Here is an 11,340-nt window from a genome sequence, read left to right as displayed (position 1 = left end):
GTTGTAAGGCTCGCCAGCCACAGTGCGTTGTAAGGCTCGCCAGCCACGGTGCGTATATGAAGGGGCTCGCCAGCCGCGGTGCGTTATAAGGCTCGCTAGCCACGTGCATTTGTAAGGCCCGCCAGCCATGTGCATTTGTAAGGCCCGCCAGTCATGTGCGTTTGTAAGGCCCGCCAGAAATGTTGAAGGGTCGATTGATCGACCGTGGAAATAGCCGCGTTGGATGGGCTTGTTTCGGGAAGTTTGTTTGAATTAGCGGACTTCGTGAGGAAGCCTCCGATATCCGGTTGGGTAATCTCGGGGTTTTTTTGTGGTGCCGGAAAGGAATAGGTTCGTGAGCCTATCTCCTAGGATCGGCAGCGATTTTTGAATCTCGAGGAGAGATAGCCGTTGCCTGAAATTTGAGGAAACAGTGAATTTTGAATTTCACTATTATTGTTTTGAAATGACGTTTTAATTGCCGTCGTTGAAACTTGAAGAAATAGTGAATTTTAAATTTCACTATAAATTTTTTTGAAATGACGGTTTTAATTGCCGTCGTTGAAATTTGAAGAAATAGTGAACTTTGAATTTCACTATTATTTTTTGAAATGACGGTTTTAATTGCCGTCGTTTGAAATTTGAAGAAATAGTGAATTTTGAATTTCACTATTATTTTTTGAAATGACGGTTTTAATTGCCGTCGTTGAAATTTGAAGAAATAGTGAACTTTGAATTTCACTATTATTTTTTGAAATGACGGTTTTAATTGCCGTCGTTGAAATTTGAAGAAATAGTGAATTTTAAATTTCACTATTATTTTTTGAAATGACGGTTTTAATTGCCGTCATTGAAATTTGAAGAAATAGTGAATTTTGAATTTCACTATAATTTTTTTGAAATGACGGTTTTAATTGCCGTCGTTGAAATTTGAAGAAATAGTGAACTTTGAATTTCACTATTATTTTTTGAAATGACGGTTTTAATTGTCGTCGTTGAAATTTGATGAAATAGTGAATTTTGAATTTCACTATTATTTTTTGAAATGACGGTTTTAATTGTCGTCGTTGAAATTTGAAGAAATAGTGAATTTTGAATTTCACTATTATTTTTTGAAATGACGGTTTTAATTGCCGTCGTTGAAATTTGAAGAAATAGTGAACTTTGAATTTCACTATTATTTTTTGAAATGACGGTTTTAATTGCCATCGTTGAAATTTGAAGAAATAGTGAATTTTGAAATTCACTATTATTTTTTGAAATGACGGTTTTAATTGCCGTCATTTGAAATTTGACGATTGGTGCGGGAAATTGGGCCAAAGCCCAAAATTTCGCTGAATGAGTCAGGGAGCGCCTCATTGAGGCGCGAGCAGAGCTACGAAGGAAGGGATGTGGGTTAATATCCGTATACTACCCTTAAATTGCAGGACTATAACGTAAATTTAAACATGCAATTTATAGTCATAAAACGATAAAAACAATGGAAACGATAAGTGTATAGAAATCAACCTCGGGTCCTTTAAATTGCGGCGTAAAGAAGTAAATCAAAGCAGATTTCCTCCTAATCGTTGCACCCAAGACTTTGTCCGAGATATGCCCTTGTGCTAGAACAGTGTTCTCCGATTGCCTTGCAATATAGGGAGAACTGATGTGAGTTTTGTCGAGATGAGAGATCTCGGGTTTTCGAGAGAAGAAAGCTCTTGAAACCCTAAATTTTTAGCAAGAATGAATTAGGTTAGACAAGAGGAGAAAGCTCTCCTTTTGTCTTGGTGATTCTCGGCCAAACCGAGTGAGAGGAGCCCGTATGGGCTTTTCAATTTCTCTTCACTTAAACTCGCGGTCCGGTCCATCACTCGCTAAGTGTATATGACGTGGTCTGATTATAAACTGTTATCGGTTATCGGAAATTAAGGCATCAGCTAATAATTCGGGTTAGCTGAATTATTAATACGTGTCCGACAAAACAGTATTGTATAATTATTTTTAATATACATTTAATTAAATATAAATCACGTATATTTAATTTTACGAATTAACTGGTTAATTCGCCTTAGCCCATGATATTTAATCCGTATTAAATATAATATCTCAACATCACATATTTGACTAATTACTTAGTCAAATAACTCGGACTAACTTGGTTAGTCAATTTTGGCATCTACATGACAGTATTTTCATACCGTCACATCTCTCGAACGTATCCTATAGGTGTGACTTTTAGGGACCAGTTGATCACCGCCATCTGTATGACAATAACGTCAAACTTATCTAGCAAGCCAACCGTTATTGATAAACGTGGATCAACTGATAATAATACCAAAGTATGCCCTTTGATCCTTTTAGAGGTTTATAAGTCCTTGCACTAACTGTTAAGGACACCAACCCCAACAAGCTCCCACTTGTCCGTACAAGTGTATGTGCAATGACGTTATCCGCACTAACTGTTAAGGACACCAACCCCAACAAGCTCCCACTTGTCCGTACAAGTGTAGGTGCGATAACCGATTCTCATATTCATTTAAAATTTCTCCCACTCAATGTAAAACAATTTGCAGATCTGGATCCGCAAAGGTCGTATTTTACAATCGATCTGTATCTAGAGTGGTTTCCCGACGGAGAGTAACTTAAGCGATAAAACGAATCCGTATCCGAGCATGGCCATGCATTTCGATTCTGACTCCTCGAGTGGCCCCGAGAAATATCGAGTACCGATAAAGGCTGAATATTTCCTTCAACTCGACTCCTTCCGATCTAAGCACGCATGAAATGACCGAGAAAAAATCTACTTGGCCCCCTGTTACGGATGACCGTGAGAAAGAAACCAAAGTCACCCAAAAAACTGCCGTAGTCTCAAGAGACAATCGATAGTCAAAGAATCGACTCTTAGGATCACCATGGAAGTCCTATCCACGACCGGGCAGCGAATGTTATAAAACATTTAGGACTCCACGTCGATGTCACAATTGTGTCCTACGAAATATCCGTATAACTCGCCTGTGATTGATTGGTCAGTCAACCTGGTTGACTTATGGCTCGTTGAACCCACCATCAACCAACGTCACAGAATAATTGCCGGAGTTATCAGCTCATGTGGGCAATTAAGGACTAACAAGATATGATGTTTGTTCAGTTCACTTTGTGGTGTTCAAAATTGTCGTACAATTCCACATGAAAAACAAAATATATATAAAATATCAAAACGATGATGTTGTATAGAGTACAAAAGCGAATGAATCTGATCCATCAAAGAGTACTACAACTTAGGAACACGTTTTATTCCCATGGAATTGACGTGCCCTTCATGCTTATCTTGTCGTAATGCTTTAGTGAGAGGATCTGCTATATTATTGTCTGTAGCAATCTTTTCTATCACTACTTCCTTTTGCTCCACGTAATCCCGGATTAGATGAGCTTTCCGTTGTACATGTCTAGACTTGTTGCTAGACTTTGGCTCCTTAGCTTGGAAGATGGCACCACTATTGTCGCAATAGATGGTGATCGGGTCATTCGAACTAGGCACTACAGAGAGCCCATGTAAGAATTGACGCATCCATATCGCTTCCTTTGTTGCTTCAGACGCGGCATAGTACTCGGACTCGTCGTAGAATCTCTTTGTAACAGTTTGTTTCGAACTCTTCCAGTGATCGCAGCGCCATTAAGAGTAAAAACGAATCCAGATCGAGATTTCGAGTCATCTCGATCCGTTTGGAAGCTAGCATCTGCACAGAACCGGTTGCGCATAGCGTTTGAGAGCCTCCATAAGTCAATGCCCAATCTTTAGTCCTCCGTAGGTACTTAAGAATGTTCTTGATGACCACCAATGTGGTTCACCCGGATCTTTGTTGGAATCGACTTGTCATACTCAATGCATATGCCACGTACGGACGTGTGCATATCATGGCATACATGATTGATCCTATAGCCGAAGCATAAGGAATCCGTGTCATGCGCTCTTTCTCTTCCGTGTCTCTCGGTGCCCGAGACTGGCTCAAATGCACCCCTGGAGCCATAGGAAGGAACCCCTTCTTGGAGTTAGTCATACTGAATCTCTCTAGGACTTTGTCTATGTAAGACTCCTGACTGAGAGATAACATCCGTCGTGATCTATCTCGATAGATACGGATGCCAAGAATTCTCTGTGCCTCTCCCAGATCTTTCATCTGGAAATGGTTCTTCAACCATACTTTCACCGAAGTTAAGAGAGGTATGTCATTCCCAATCAGGAGTATGTCGTCAACATACAATATTAGGAAGACAATCTTGCTCCCACTCGACTTGATATATAGACATGGTTCCTCGACCGATCGAGTAAATCCATTGTCTTTTATCACTTGGTCGAAGCGATGATTCCAACTCCTTGATGCTTGCTTAAGTCCATAAATGGAACGCTTAAGCTTGCACACTTTCTTAGGATGTACTGGATCGATGAAACCTTCGGGTTGTACCATGTACAACTCTTCCTCCAAAAAGCCGTTTAAGAAGGCGGTTTTCACGTCCATTTGCCAAATTTCATAGTCATGAAAAGCGGCAATCGCTAAGATAATCCGAATGGAACGCAGCATAACTACGGGTGCAAAAATCTCATCGTAGTGCAAACCTGGCACTTGGGTGAAACCTTTAGCAACTAGTCGTGCTTTGTAGATATCTTGTTGACCTTCCACAGAATGCTTTATCTTGTAAAGCCATTTGCATTGAAGGGGACGAACCTTAGCAGGTAAGTCAACAAGATCCCACACGTTGTTCTCATACATGGAGTCCATCTCGGATTTCATGGCCTCAAGCCATAGCTTTGAGTCAGAACTTGTCATGGCACCTTTATAGGTTGCGGGTTCGCTACTCGTTAAGAGTAGGACGTCATCTATGTCATGTTCCTCGACCATACCAATGTATCTGTCCGGAGGAATAGAGACTCTTCCCGACCTCCTAGGTTCCTCAGGAATATTCACCGCAGCCGGGATTGAAGGAATTGGTTCCTCCAATGGTTGCTCGGTGTTTGGTTCTGGAATCTCCGACAGGTCGAAGGTTCTATCACTCTTTGCATTCTCGAGAAATTCCTTCTCTAAGAATGTCGCACTAGCCGCAACAAAAACACGTTGTTCGGTTGGCGAATAGAAGTAATGACCACGTGATCCTTTAGGATAACCTATAAAGTATGTCTTGACCGATCGCGGGCCGAGCTTATCTTCATGTCTCCACTTGACATAAGCCTCGCAGCCCCAAACCCGTATAAAGGACAAGTTAGGGACCATTCCCTTCCATAGTTCATATGGAGTCTTGTCAATGACTTTAGACGGACTTCGGTTAAGTATTAGAGCGGTGACAAAAGAGCATAACCCCATAACGAATCGGTAAAACCGTGTGACTCATCATGGATCGAACCATATCAAGTAGTGTTCGATTTCTCCGTTCGGATACACCATTCAACCGAGGTGTTCAGGTGGAGTTAAGCGTAGGGCAATCCCACGGTCCTTCAGGTGTTGATCAAACTCGTGAGAAAGATACTCGCCACCACGATCCGAACGCAGTGTTTTTATCTTTCTTCCCCGGGTTCTGTACCCTATTTTGGTATTCCTTGAATTTCTCAAAGGATTCACTTTTGTGCTTCATTAAGTAGACATAGCCATATCTACTCAAATCGTCCGTGAAAGTGATGAAATACCTATAGCCTTCTCGTGCGGTGATTGACATAGGGCCACATACATCCGTGTGTATGAGTCCTAATAGGTCGCCGCGCATTCCAACACCTTTGAAGGAAATCCGAGTCATCTTACCGATGAGACATGATTCACACGTGCCAAATGATTGAAAATCAAAGGCCGAGATAGCTCCATGTTTGATGAGCTGTTTTACGCGTTTCTCATTAATGTGTCCCATACGGCCGTGCCATAGATACGTTTGATCTTTGTCACCAACCTTTAACTTTTTATTCATTACGTGTAATATTTCCGTGGTCTGATCTAAAACATAAATTCCGTTCATGGAGATCGCCTTTAGTAAATCATATCGTGTAATGAGAAAATGCAAGCATTGTTTTCTATTACAAATGAAAAACCAAGTTTATCAAGCTTAAACCGAAATAATGTTTTTGGAAAGACTAGGAACATAATAGCAATCAAATAAAGACAACTCAAATCCGCTAGGAAGCTGGATCACATATGTCCCTTTGGAGATGGCAGCTACTCTTGCTCCATTTCCAACACGCAGGTCCACCTCACCCTTTACGAGGGGTTCGATGTTTCGGAGCCCCTGCACATGATTACACAGATGAGAACCACAACCAGTATCAAGTACCCAAGTTCCGTAACTTGCGTGGTTAATCTCAATCATATGAATAAAAGTAGAAGAGAGAGAAGACATACCAACAGGTTTGACACGACCTGCCTTTAAGTCCTCATGATAAACAGGACATGTGCGTCTCCAATGCCCAGTCTTGTGGCAATGGTGGCATTCCATGTTTTCACTCTTGCTCTTTGTCATGCCTGATGAGTTACTCGCCTCACCAGGACCACTCTTACCTGAACCCGACTTCTTGAACTTCGCCTTGCCCTCGTTAGGTTTGCCGGAGCTTTGCCCTTACCTTTCCCTTTGTTTGACACAACGAGAACATCTTGTTTCGAGCTCCCACTGAACTTCATGTCCTTCTCGGTCTGTACGAGGAGGGAGTGCAATTCATGGGGAGTTTTCTTCAAATCATTCATATAGTAATTCGCTCCGAATTGCGATAACCATCGTGGAGTGAGTGAAGAATACGGTCGATAACAATATTCTCGCTGATGTTACAGTTAAAGGTCTCCAGTTTCTCGACATTCTCAATCATGCTGAGAATGTGTGGGCTAACCGGTTGGCCCTTCTGGAGTCTCGCATCAAAGAAGCGAGTGGTATGCTCATAGGTCACGATTCTCGGTGCTTTCGAGAATTCCTTGGTGAGCGTGGTGAAAATCTTGTTTGCACCTTGGGCTATGAAGCGTTTCTGCAAATTGGGTTCCATTGCAAAAATAAGTACGTTCTTTACCGCACCCGCTTCTAAAGCGAAATCGTTATACTTGTCGATCTCGTTTATTCCAGCCGTGGGGCCTGGGTTTAACGGCATGGGCTCAAGCAGATATTTGAGCTTCCGTCGCCAGCGGCGGCATTCCGTAATGCCGCCTCCCAGTCCGCGAAGTTGGATCCGTCATTCTTCAGTCGAGTAGACTGATTCATCTGACTCATGAAGATCCTAAGCCAGGACTCACGGTCCAATGTGGCACTTGGCATTGGGTTATCAGGAGAACCAGCCATTTGTTGTTTAGCAGTTTAAAAACGTGATCTACACTGAAAAAGAAAGAAAAACAAAACGAAATAAGCAACTCATCGAGGTGATTTAAGTCTATTTTAAAATTCATTTTAAACATGTAGACTCTCGCACTTGCATAATTGATCTCCCTCAAGAAAGATACAAGTGATCCCAAGACTCAATTTCTGTAAATTGATAAGCCAACTGTTTAGCTAATTCTTCCGGAAGAACTCTTGGTCGATAGATTTCCGTAAATCCTATCTATAGTCCACCATGATCACAGGATCGTACGAGTGACCATAGTGTTGAGATAAAATAGGTCAATCGGTTCCAACTTACCCGACGTAGAAGGGGTCATAGTATGCCTACCGACGAAGAAGGGACTCATTGGAGTTTGACCTATAAAGACCGTTCTCAATTTTAGTTTATACGAGGAAGATCCCATCAACTAAATTATAATTCATTTTAAGTGAACGAATAACTAGCGTCTGTCGTGAATGAATTTATTTGGATGATGGCTTTAAAACGTGTGACATGCGAATGTCAATGAAAACTAACTCGTGACCTCTATATGTGTCAGTTTTCATGCAATAATTAGGTGGTTTGGTTTTTAGGCGGAAAATGATGCAAATTATCGTAACAATAAATAAATAAAGTAATGCATTACGTAAATAAAAATTCCTAGTGTGGCCTATCCTAGTATAAGAACAAAATACAACTTTGGAATCCACCGTTGGACCCGAAAAGCTTGTCTTGATGTTCCATCTTGATCCAAGTAGCGGGAGTGAGCATCGGTCTCCATCTTTGGTCTTCTCAAAAATTACAATTTAAAATTACAAATATAAACCTATTTACATTCTAATTAAAACTGTAATTACAAGTGAAAAATCCAAAACGGAGATACGAGATCTCAAAATACAACCAAGACCGTGTTCCATCATTACGGTAACACGTTCTACTAAGGCCACACTAAGTTACAACCGTTTGCAAAAATTAAATACGTAATAAAAAGGCATTCACGGCATTCATAAATTACGATAAATAAAAATGCATCAACTAAAAAAAAACAAATTCATTCGTGACATAATTCCGTAATTATGTTAAATTTATCCAAACCACCTTTTAATGATTAAAATTCATGTGATAAAACCGCTTCTATCATTTAATTTTAATCCATTATAATCCGTCATTTTAAAGACGCTTTAAAACAACTATATGGTACGTGAGTGAACCGATTCACTATTAAGCGAGTGTACTATATCCGTATAAAGTACATATTGAAGCCAAAAGAAAATTTAAATCAAAAGAAACAAATTTTCAAAGTCAAAAAGACGAAATCCCTCGATCCAGGGACATAAGTGCTCGATCGAGGGGACAGAGGGAGGGCTCGATCGATGAATCGCAAGTCGATCGAGAGGTATGCTAATCAGAGGTGCTCGATCGACTAAACGGAGGTCGATCGAGTACCTATATCAAGCAAAACTACTCGATCGAGTACGAGGACAACTCGATCGAGCAGATGGGTTTTGAAAGGTGTCGATCGAGTACAAAGAAGGACTCGATCGAGCAAAAAGTTTTTGAGGGGTCGATCGAGTACAACAGGACTCGATCGATCAAAAACAAGACGAAACGACAGACTCGATCGAGTAGAAATACGCTCGATCGAATGCTAAAGAGGCTGAAACTTCAAAAACCCTCGTGAAAACATATTTCGAGACAAAATCAATTGCAAATATGATCAAAAACGCATTAAAACAAATTTGACAATTGACAAAAACTTGACATGTTGCTATAATCTCCGTATAAAATAACAACATGTAAAAACAACATGAAATTTGAAACAAAACAGCCGTGTAAAACATGGCACGGTTTGGTTTTCGAGACAAAACAGCAACAAGAGCAACCGTGTAAACAAGACACGGTTCCCAAAGCAACCAAAAACGCAGCAAATAAAAAAAATTTCTGCCGAGTTAAAAAAAAATTGCTGCCGAGACAAAATTTTTAACCAAAAATACATCGTTTCAACGACGTTTTATGAAAAACACATGAAAAATTCACGTGGCCTCGCTCTGATACCACTTGTGGGTTAATATCCGTATACTACCCTTAAATTGCAGGACTATAACGTAAATTTAAACATGCAATTTATAGTCATAAAACGATAAAAACAATGGAAACGATAAGTGTATAGAAATCAACCTCGGGTCCTTTAAATTGCGGCGTAAAGAAAGTAAATCAAAGCGATTTCCTCCTAATCGTTGCACCCAAGACTTTGTCCGAGATATGCCCTTGTGCTAGAACAGTGTTCTCCGATTGCCTTGCAATATAGGGAGAACGGATGTGAGTTTTGTCGAGATGAGAGATCTCGGGTTTTTCGAGAGAAGAAAGCTCTTGAAACCCTAAATTTTTAGCAAGAATGAATTAGGTTAGACAAGAGGAGAAAGCTCTCCTTTTGTCTTGGTGATTCTCGGCCAAACCGAGTGAGAGGAGCCCGTATGGGCTTTTCAATTTCTCTTCACTTAAACTCGCGGTCCGGTCCATCACTCGCTAAGTGTATATGACGTGGTCGATTATAAATCGTTATCGGTTATCGGAAATTAAGGCATCGCTAATAATTCGGGTTATTTGAATTATTAATACGTGTCCGACAAAAAAAAGTATTGTATAATTATTTTTAATATACATTTAATTAAATATAAATCACGTATATTTAATTTTACGAATTAACTGGTTAATTCGCCTTAGCCCATGATATTTAATCCGTATTAAATATAATATCTCAACATCACATATTTGACTAATTACTTAGTCAAATAACTCGGACTAACTTGGTTAGTCAATTTTGGCATCTACATGACAGTATTTTCATACCGTCACATCTCTCGAATGTATCCTATAGGTGTGACTTTTAGGGACCAGTTGATCACCGCCATCTGTATGACAATAACGTCAAACTTATCTAGCAAGCCAACCGTTATTGATAAACGTGGATCAACTGATAATAATACCAAAGTATGCCCTTTGATCCTTTTAGAGGTTTATAAGTCCTTGCACTAACTGTTAAGGACACCAACCCCAACAAGGGAGCTTCCCTATTTTTCTGTAAAAAGACGCGAGGATGGGTAGCTCCCCATTCATCACTTCGTCTTCCTCACAAACACGCGACAAACCAGAAAAATCGCCATTGTTGGGTCTCTCGTTTGCTTGAGTTCGCGCCATTGTCGATATGTCATCTCAAGGTATGTAAATCCTTTTGAATCCGTTTGTTTTTGTTTCTCTTTTTGTTGATTGAATTAGGGCGAAATTTTATACCCTCAAAATCGATTTGGGCGTTTTCGATTGAGCCACTTTCGAGTGAAATTGATGATTGCATTAGGTTAGAAACCTGTTTAGGAGTATAGGGGTGCTTTTAGTTTGCATTTTGGTCCCCGTTCCTGCTCCCTATGCTTGAAAAACGTGAATGAGGCGAGGAAACCGTCTCATTTCGCAATGTCAAGTTTATTTGCTTAAGTTGTGTGCCCCACTAGGTTGTATTGTAGTCGGGGTAGGCCGTGTTTGCCACTTTGAACCTTTGTCGGGGTATTGTGGGCAAAATTGGAATTTTTGCCTTTTGCGACGGTCTTATGTCTAACAAAATAAGCATTTGTTTGAGCTCAAATTGAATCAGTTTACTTTGAAATGGACCTTATTGGTAGTTTAGATCGCTTTGAGACGTGGTAAAATCACGTTGCTTTGTTGTGGTTGTATTTTGAAATTTTGACCTTTTTGTGCTCGAATTGGGACAAAATCGCCTTTTTGAGCGGTGGAAAATACCCCATTGTGTTGGCAATACTTTTTGGTTGTTGGCGGACCTTGTGTGGGTCTCGAGGTGCCGTTTTTGTTGTTTTTTTTTTTACTCGTCTTTTGCTTGAAAAGAATGGCGAGTCATTTTTTGTGCGGTTTTTGTGGATTGTTTTGTTTAGTTAGATTCGGGCGGCATTGCCCTTGTTTTGTTTTGCAGGTTTTTTTTCCGGGTTTGTCCACTTTGTGTCGTCGTAATGCCGAAATTTCGGCTGACGTTCTTTGATTGAAGGGGAGTATTCGGGACC

Source organism: Silene latifolia, chromosome 1 (genome assembly GCF_048544455.1).
Source record: "Silene latifolia isolate original U9 population chromosome 1, ASM4854445v1, whole genome shotgun sequence".
NCBI lineage: Eukaryota > Viridiplantae > Streptophyta > Magnoliopsida > Caryophyllales > Caryophyllaceae > Silene > Silene latifolia.
This window is presented reverse-complemented; position numbering follows the sequence as displayed.